Here is a 9,999-nt window from a genome sequence, read left to right as displayed (position 1 = left end):
AGCACTATTTTACATTCCCACCAGCAGTGTATAAGCATTCCAATATTTCCACATCTTTGCCAATGCTTGTTATCTGACTTTTTTTAAAAATATTTTTTTGATGTGGACCATTTTTAAAGTCTTTATTGAATTTGTTACAATATTGCTTCTGTTTTATGTTTTGGTTTTTTTGGCCATAAGGCAAGTGGGATTTTATCTCCCTGACCAGGGATCGAACCTGCACCCCCTGCATTGGAAGGTGTAGTCTTAACCATTGGACCACCAGGGAAGTCCGATTATCTGACTTTTTTATTCTAGCAATCCTAGTGGGTTTGAAGTAGTATCTCATTGTGGTTTTGATTTGCATTTCTCAGGTGACTAATGATGTTGAGCATCCTTTTATGTGCTAAGTGGCCATTTGTTTTTCTTTTTTGGAGAAATATCTACTCAGATCTTTTACCCATTTTAAAAGCAAGTTATTCGTTATGTTATTATTGAGTTGTAAGTGTTCTTTATATATTCTAGACACAGATCCATTATGAGCTATATGATTTGCAAGTACTTTTTCCCATTCTATGGGTTTTTTTCCCCATCTTCTTTCTTGATTGTGTCTTTGAAGCACAAGAGTTTTAAATTTTGAAATCCAAGTTATCTTTTTCGGGGGGGAGGAGTTGTTTGTGCTTTTTTCTCATATCTAAGAATCCTTTGCCAAATCCAAGGTCATAAAGATTGCCCCCTGTGTTTTCTTCTAAGAGTTTTGTAGGTTTTGCTCTTACATTTAGGTCGTTGATGCATTTTGAGTTAACTTTTGCATACGGTATGAAGTAAGGGTCCAACTCCATTCTTTTGCATGTGGCTATCTCAGTGTCCCAGTACCATTTGTTGAACAGCCCTTTGTTCTTGAGGGCACAGTTTGATCTGATGTATAATAATATTCTCATTGACTTTTTAAAATTGATTGAAGACTAGTAATTGGCCCATAATTGGACTATTATATGAAGAAAGCTGAGTAAACTATTTGGACACTATAAAGCTAAATACTTTTGAAAAGTTAATAGATTATAATTCCATTATTTTTATGATTTAAAATGTATGTGGCCCAGAGATATATGGATTTTTTTTTAAGATTAAAAAAATATTTTACTTATCATTATTTATTTTTGGCTGCATTGGGTCTTCGTTGCTGTGCGTGGGTTTTCTCTAGTTGCGGCAAGTGGGGGCTACTCTTCGTTGTGGTGCACTTGCTTCTCATTGCGGTGGCTTCTCCTGTTGCAGAGCACAGGCTCTAGGCGCACGGGCTTCAGTAGTTGTGGAGCCGGGCTCAGTAGTTGTGGCTTATGGGCTCTAGAGCGCAGGCTCAGTAGTTGTGGCACACGGGCTTAGTTGCTCCGCAGCACGTGGGATCTTCCTGGACCGGGGTTTGAACCTGTGTCCCCTGCATTGGTAGGCGGATTCTTAACCACTGCGCCACCAGGGAAGCCCTATGGATTTCTGATTGTTGTGTTTCACTACTGAAAAAATGGATATCTCTAGACTATGCTATGTTTGCATAATCTTCATTTCAACCCTGTTATGCTAGTTTTCTGTCTTACTAAATTAGGTGGCAGGAACAACGAAGACTGTGATATTACCCTTGACTAAAAGAATCAAAATGTGTGGAGACAGTGGAAACCGATGATGACTAGATAGATATTATGAGAGGGTTAGTCGTAAGAGAAACAGGGATTAAGAAGGAATGATCTAAGTGAAAACAGCAAGAATAGTCAGGTAGATAGGCTTGCGGATTGGACTGGAGTGGCACATTGGGGCTAGTATAGCAGAAACTACTTGGCAAGTTTGGACGCTGTTACTAAACTTTCTAGATCTGGGTTGTAAATATTATATAATGTTAAGAATAATTTGCTTCTTAAAAATAAAATGTCATTAACCTTTTCTATTATTCTCTTTTAAGAAATCAACCTCTGTTCTCTTACTCCCCCATTTCCAAGTAAAATGTAAGAGAAAGAGACAGTAATTGAGTACTTCCAAGATTAGGTAATATTTTATAAGTTATTGGTTTTAGAGCCAAGCATCTGTTATAATATTTAATAATATTTAACTAAATGTGTTATAAATAAAAAGGGTTCTTTTCAAATATTTTAGGGGGAAAGTGGTGGATTATTAAGCCATAGCAAACTTAGGTAGCTTGCTTTTTCCTTCGTAGTCCTTATAATTCTTTGGCTCTTTCTCATTTTATAAACTCTCCCTGGGTTCAACTCTGTGGCTTCAGCTATCATCTATGTGAAGATGACTCTCACGTCTTTATCCCTAGCTCCCAAGTATCCACACATATTTTCAGCTGCCTATTGGATATTTCTTACTGGGAGTCTAATAGGCAACTCGGATTTAATTTAACTCAAATTTATTCTTACTCCTCTCTGCTCTCAGCCTGCACTTTCTCTTGTATGTATTATCTCATTTGTTGACACCAGAGCCCTTTTAAAGAACTAAATCTGAATTGTCAGTAATCCTTGAGTCCTCCCCTCCCCACTTTATCTTACTTTACACATTCATTGGTTCAAGGAGTCCTCAATTCTAGTTTATCTTTCAAATCTACCTCCATCTCTCTAGCCATGCTCCCATAACCCAGCCTTCATTGTCTCACTTGAATAATTACATTAGCTTTCTTATTCACATTTCTCCAGCCTCTCTCACATAGCATCTTTCCTTCATTCAGTTTCCTAAGCTTCTTTCTGCTTTAATTGAAATTTAAAAAGCCACATCAAGAGTCCAAGTGAGAAAGTTCTGTGTCAAAGAGTATGAGTACAAAGAGTATGAATACTCAGAATATATTTCTAAATAGTATGAAACTTGCAGGTTCATACTTTTATTTTTTTGGTAATGCAATAGGTACTTTTTTTTTTTTTTTTTTTTTTTGCGGTATGCGGGCCTCTCACTGTTGTGGCCTCTCCCGTTGCGAAGCACAGGCTCCGGACGCGCAGGCTCAGCGGCCATGGCTCACGGGCCTAGCCGCTCCGCGGCATGTGGGATCTTCCCGGACCGGAGCACGAACCCATGTCCCCTAGCATCGGCAGGCGGACTCTCAACCACTGCGCCACCAGGGAAGCCCCAATAGGTACTTTTTAATGTTAATTTGCAGAGTGATTCTGAAATGCAAATTTTATCATATTATCTTGGGTGTAAAATTTTTTAATGTTTACCTGTTGAGTGTGGGATAAAATCCAAACACTATACTGGAGTAAGCAGATCCCAGACTCCTTACCTAACCTGCATTCTAACCAAACCAATTTTCAGATTATGAAATACAAGGAACTTACTTATGCATCTATACCTTTTTATTTTTTTTTAAAATTTTTTATTGGAGTATAGTTAATTTACAATGTTGTGTTACTTTCTGCTGTACAGCAAAGTGAATCAGTTATACATATACATATATCAACTCTTTTTTAAATTCTTTTCCCATATAGGTCATTACAGAGTATTGAGTAGAGTTCCCTGTGCTATACAGTAGGTCCTTATTAGTTATCTATTTTATATATAGTAGTGTGTATGTGTCAATCCCAATCTCCCAATTTTATACCTTTTTATATGTTCCTCTTCCTCTTTAGAATGGTTGATTTCCTTTCTTCCTGTCTTTCTTTGCCTGGAAAATTACTTCTCCTCTACTAATGTTCAAATTTTACCTCTCCTGTGAAGCTTTTCTCAAAACCTCCAGGTATCTTTAGTACTTTCATAGCACTTTTGATACAACTCATAGTCATTTATTTCACTGTTTTAAGGGTATTTGATCTAGTCTTCCTCTTGGCTGTGAGTTGTATGAAGAAAGAGACAAGGTTATTCATTTGGATTCACTGTTTCCAGTAGATAGGTGCTGGGTACATGCTTGTCAAATGAAGGATCTACAGTAAAAATGTTGTAAATGTAAGTAAAAAACACTTATCTCTTAACTTTGGATATACAAATTCAAAATTTCTTTAAGAAGCACCTTGTCTTCTGATACTCAGAATTAAAGACACATTTATTCAGAGGTCACACTTAACTCTTGCCATACTGAATATAATAGTTACATTGTAGTCAGAATAATTTCAAACCGGTTTTCTGGTGAGCATTTATTAAACCGAGATTTCACAACCATGTTTTTACAGCAATATTATAGGGAGAATTAAAGCCCAAAATATTTAATGTAAACACAAGATTAAACATTAAATCATTATCAATTCTAAACTAAAACAAAATAGACATTAAAATTTTTTACATAACGCCTACAAGATGTGCAGTAGGTTCTTCAAATTAAAAATACTTTTGCATATATAAAGTATTGTCAAGTACTACTATAGCTCTTCTAAATTCATAATAAGCTATTTCTCCTTACATAAAGCAAAAGTTACATAGTTTGTCTGGATATGATCATGAGAAATCAGCTGAATATATTGGAGAAAGCTAATGAATGTTGATGATTGAATTAGGGAGGAGGCTACACCAGAGAGGTGCTTTAGAAGAGATGCAGAATTCAACAGTGTAAGACCAAAAGAAGTTGATAAACTAGAAACATGACTACTAAAGCAATTTGGATTTTGGTGTTGTTTTTTCAAAGAGAAAATAAAATAGTTCAAATGTCTCAAGTGCAGCATTGAAAACAGTATTCATGTGTGGGTATAAATTCCTGACTAAAATGTTGTATTTAATTTTTTTTAGGGAAAGCAAAATTCTTTACTCAGACCTCATTTTGTTCACTGGAAGTCAGTGTTTGGGTGCTTTTCCTAATCTGTCACCATTCCCTACTCTGGAATAAGATAAGGTATGAGCTATTTTCTTTCCTTCTTTTGGTTTTATCTTTACAGAGCTTTAGATTGTTAAATAAAAACTAGATAAAGCAGAAAAACATACTACGTATTTTAGACTCTGAAATGTTGACTTTGGTGACAAAGTTAATAGTTTTTATTGAATTTTGATGAATTAACCCATTATTATGCTTATCAATAAAAAAATGGTTCACGGCAAAGCTATTGCCACTTTATTAATGAAATTTTTAAAAGATCAGTATAGCATTTTCCATGGGTGAAAACACTAACAAAATTTAAAATATAATTAAAAGGTCAGGCTGTTTATGCAATTTTTAAAAAATTTATTTATTTATTTATTTTTGGCTGCGTTGGGTCTTCGTTGCTGCGCGCAGGCTTTCTCTAGTTGTGGCGAGTAGGGGCTACTCTTCATTGTGGTGCGCGGGCTTCTCATTACAGTGGCTTCTCTTGTTGCGGAGCATGGGCTTCACTAGTTGTGGCTCACGGGCTTCACTAATTGTGGCTCACGGGCTTAGCTGCTCCACAGCATGTGTGATCTTCCCAGACCAGGGATAGAACCCATATCCCCTGCATTGGCAGTCGGATTCTTAACCACTGCTCCACCAGGGAAGTCAGTTTATGCAATTCTAATAGCCCATATTTATAGCAACTTATGTGTAAAAGAAGCACATAATTAGTAGTAATACTGGTTGAATTCTTTTTTAGCACTAAAATGTCTCTACAGCTGCTATTAGATATATTTTACTTATTGGATATTATTGCTGTGATTAACTGACTTGACACCAGATGACAATATATAATGTCAGTATAATGTAGTATTATAAAAGAACTGACTTACAGAGGTTTACAGTCTACCTTCTGGTACTCAATATTAAATGATTTACTTCTAAGTGCCATCTCCTTGGATTCAATGGGCTGCATATTGAATTTCTATGACTATTCACATAATATTAATGAAATGAAATCTTTCAACAAGATGTAAGAATTTTGTCTAGTTCATAATGAATACATGCTCCCTGTCCTGTGGAGATAGTACGTGTTCAAGAAGTATATTTTTAGAATGAACAAACACATAAGTAAATATACCTATAGCTAAAATCTCCCTGAATCCATTGTCCTATGCTTTGGACAGTATGTTTCCACAAACCTTACAATGAGTAAGTGGCTAGACTACCATTATTTAGTTTATTAAACTAAAATTGTTTGGGCCTTTAAATTTTTAAATTTTAATACAGTTAGCTAACACCCAGCTCTTACAATTTTACTTTGAATAATCATTCTATCAGGGATTTTGAGGTACTTAGAAGATATTAAATAAGCTGACAATACAACTGTCATTTAGCTACTATATTCCTCCAAACATGTCACAAATCAAGGTATTACTTTTTGTTGTTTATAAAGCGTAATGGAAACAATTCTATTTTTTATTTTTAAAGTGAAAAATCACCTCATATTAATTCACTGTAATCATTCTTTATTAAAATTTATCCTTTTTTAGATTATCAAAGTACATACAATTTTAATGTAAGATCAATCTATTTGTGCCAACTTGATCATTTTATAATGTGCCTATTAGAGACTAATTTCAGCTTTCAATAAAGATGGAATTATTAAGAAATGGCTTACTGTTACATCTAGTGAGTAATTCATCATGGCCCTAGGTACTTTTTCTTTGGTTTTCCATCTTAGGTTATAACACCGAGACATTTCCACTTTTCTATTTCTACTTGAATTGCTTCTGCTTAATGGTTGATAAGCTTATCATTGCTTTGTTCTGATCCACCTAAGTTTCACCACCTATAGTAGAAAGAAAACCAGTTAGTTTGCATATTTTACTCATTTAGTTTTTAACATCTGTTTTTAAAGAATTCTTATACTACACATTCTTCGCAGGGCTGCCCTTAACTTAAGCATAAGTGTTTCCTTTCAGTTTGCTTCCTGCAACGTAATTTTGACAGAATTGTCACCCTATCCACATCTGATACATTGGTAGCCTTCTTAGCCTTCTACTTGGCTTTTTGGTAGACTAAACTGAACAGCTGCCACAACAAACTCACAACAGGAAGTCATGTGGTCTTTCTTTACACTCCTATCTTTCAGGACTGACTTGGCTCCCTCTGCTGGTTAGTAATATAATTCCTTTCTTAGTTCAATAGGATACATATTTGTATTGGTGAAATATTTGGGGTGAATAAGCTTTGGTTCAATAATTGAGTTCGAGATTCTCATGTCAGTTCTCTAGAAAATATTGTGTTTAGCTAAGGTTTTAATCAAACTAGGCCTTAAACATCTATAATCAAAAGGGAGCTGGTATCATATGTCTGAAAAAAACCTGTCATTAACGCTCACCAACATTACAATACTGAAATCTATAATGAAATAAGGTGAAATGGTAATGAAATGTTTAAATTTTTCAAAATGTCTAAATTTTATTAAAACATTTCAGTATAACATAATTCTCATTTTCTGTTTGGTAGGTAGTTTTCATCCCACTGATCACAGTATATTGCCTCCCTTTTAATTCTATACACAATTCTCTCATTTTAAAATTTCCCTTTTAAATTCTGTACACAGTTTTAAGTACATTTATTTAAATATATAGATGAGCTAGGTGGCAAATGAAAGTTAACTATTTACTTAAAGAAATTATTTACTTTGGCTAGAGAGAAAAACCTTATTGAAAGTTTGTTATTTTTCAGGAGGAGTTTCATTTTCAGGGAATAACTTGTTTGTATGATAATCACTTTGTGAAGGTAGCAGTTTGCTTTGTACTCCTATGACTAGTTAATATTTGTTTTGAGATTGAAGGGAAGGTGGGAAGAAACAGATAAACATTTTTTGCCTTTTATTTATTATTTTGCTGTATTGGGCATCTGAGACTAGAAAATGTGCTACAACAAATCAGTAAGAAAATAGTTATGGACCTAAACACACCAAATTTAGCTCCACTAGGAAAATAATTCCTTCTCACAACTTCAACCAAATTTGATGTTTCCATTGATACATAGTTTATTACCTACCTCTTACCTTAAGATCACCTTTCTGTAACCAATATCAAACTTCTCTAAAATATCCTAGTGCCTCCTCTAAAATTCCTCACTATTTCATAGGCAATCAGAACTTTCTAGCATTTTTCTTTTTCATTTTCTAAGGGGGGAAGTAAAGGAAAATCTGAACGGTAGATAAAACACTACTTTTTCTGGCCTATACCCAGAATAAAAAATATATTTTACAAGGTAACTCAGCACATGCACACACATAAATGGAATGAATGTTTATAAATACAGACTTTACCATGTGTGATGTACTCTTAGATTTTCTATTCTTTCCTCTATTTCAAATAAAAAACGTTAGTCTCAACCCATTGAATTTATTTCATGACCCATAATGGTACATGACCCAGTTTTAAAACACTGGTCCAGAGGAGGTGCTTTGAAATGTGCATAATAAGCACTCCCTTCATACCTATTTTAGATGTTAAGTTTTTAATGGATTTTGTATTTTTCCTTCATCGATAAAATCTTTTTTTAAACAGTGTTGTTCCAGATTAGTTTAGTATTAAAATGTGTGTAGAGTTTAATTCTCTGGTTCACATTCAGCATATGCATAGGTTCCATTAAGATGAGGCTTTCATGATGATTTAATGACCCTAAATAATTTTATATTGAATTTATATTTCAGAAGTACACTTTTTGAGGGCCCTACAGTAATGCAATGCACAGTGAAACTTGCAATGTAGTATAACACAGAACTAGTCACTTTGATCCAGGAACATAAGGAATAGCTACACAAAAATATAAACAACAATATAGGAAAGTCACAGGATTATAAATGGATAGCATGAATAATAAAATCTATGAATTTAGAGAAAATCCTTAATTAGAGGCGAGAAGGATTCATGAAAAGACAAAGCCTGTTCTCCAAGGCCAACATGAACTAAGTCATTCAGGGGAAAAACCATTCATTTCTATCATCTTAACAAAAATGGATAAGATATGTTGAATAACCTTCATAAACACTATCACAAATTTGATAAAGGTATTTACTTTGAGAACGTGAATAGAAATATTTACAGACTATTTGATATTTTTGTAGCTCACCCTCAAATCAACAGCTACAATTAATACTTTGTCAAAGTTTAAGATAAAAATCATCCTAAAAGTAACTTTAATTATCCGATATGTGAAATAATTTTGGTAGTTTGAAATAATCTATGAAACGTATATACACTACATGTCTAGTTTTTCAAAATCTGTTCCTATAAGTTAATTTTATCACTAACAAATGATAAAACTGGTAGAAAAAAATGAGAAGAAAATTATTTTCTAAAATTTTTTATTCCTATCACTTTATGGCAAATTGTATTTATCTTAAAGAAAAATATTTTCAATAAAAATAATTCATAATTTGCCAATTGTACCAATTCCTGTTGATGACATTCAGTAGTTAATACTTAAAATCCGTTTTAAAATATTTTATTAAAATCTTTTGCAGTTTATTGATCAAGAATACATACGGGAATATCCAGGAATCTCCTTGGCAAATAAAATGAGTAGTGCAACCCAGTACTTAAAGCAAGGAGGCAATATTAGGTCAGATTAAAGGTTTACTGGGCTACCCTACAAACTAAGAATTTATACATCAATGATCTAACAATGAAACATAAGCCCACCATAAATCAACTGATTTTGGACATAAAGGTTTTAAAATGTAAGAGCAAAATAAATAGATGGTGGTGAGGAAAATAATTATTAAGCAAAAAGACCCCCAAAAAACAAACACCAAGAAACAAAGCAATGAAATAGAGAAAACTAAGATTATATTAATAGTCTACACAAGATCTCAACTTGGATACTTAAATTTAAGCAAGCAAAACACTTGATTTAATGGAGAAATATCCTGATATGCATTGAAACAATTTCATTAATTCTATGATTTGGAACAAAATTGGTATAAACTATATACAAGTTAAAACACTTAAAGGCAGGGACCCTGTCTATTTTTAATTCACTAATGTTTAGGAGGTGCCTATTGTAAAGCTAATTATAGCACCTAGTTAAGTCCTTAATAAATGAGGGAAGAAACTAAAAAATATCTACAATTTTAAATTAAATGCTACAATAATGCCAAGACTTTTGTTACCTGGACATGCAAAATTATCAGCTTACCAGTAACATTTAAGGAAGTATATAAGAAGATAATGGTGCTTCTCTAAGCA

The sequence above is a fragment of the Mesoplodon mirus genome (genome assembly GCF_964341445.2).
Source record: "Mesoplodon mirus genome assembly, chromosome: 5".
In the NCBI taxonomy this organism is placed as follows: Eukaryota; Metazoa; Chordata; class Mammalia; order Artiodactyla; family Ziphiidae; genus Mesoplodon; species Mesoplodon mirus.
This window is presented reverse-complemented; position numbering follows the sequence as displayed.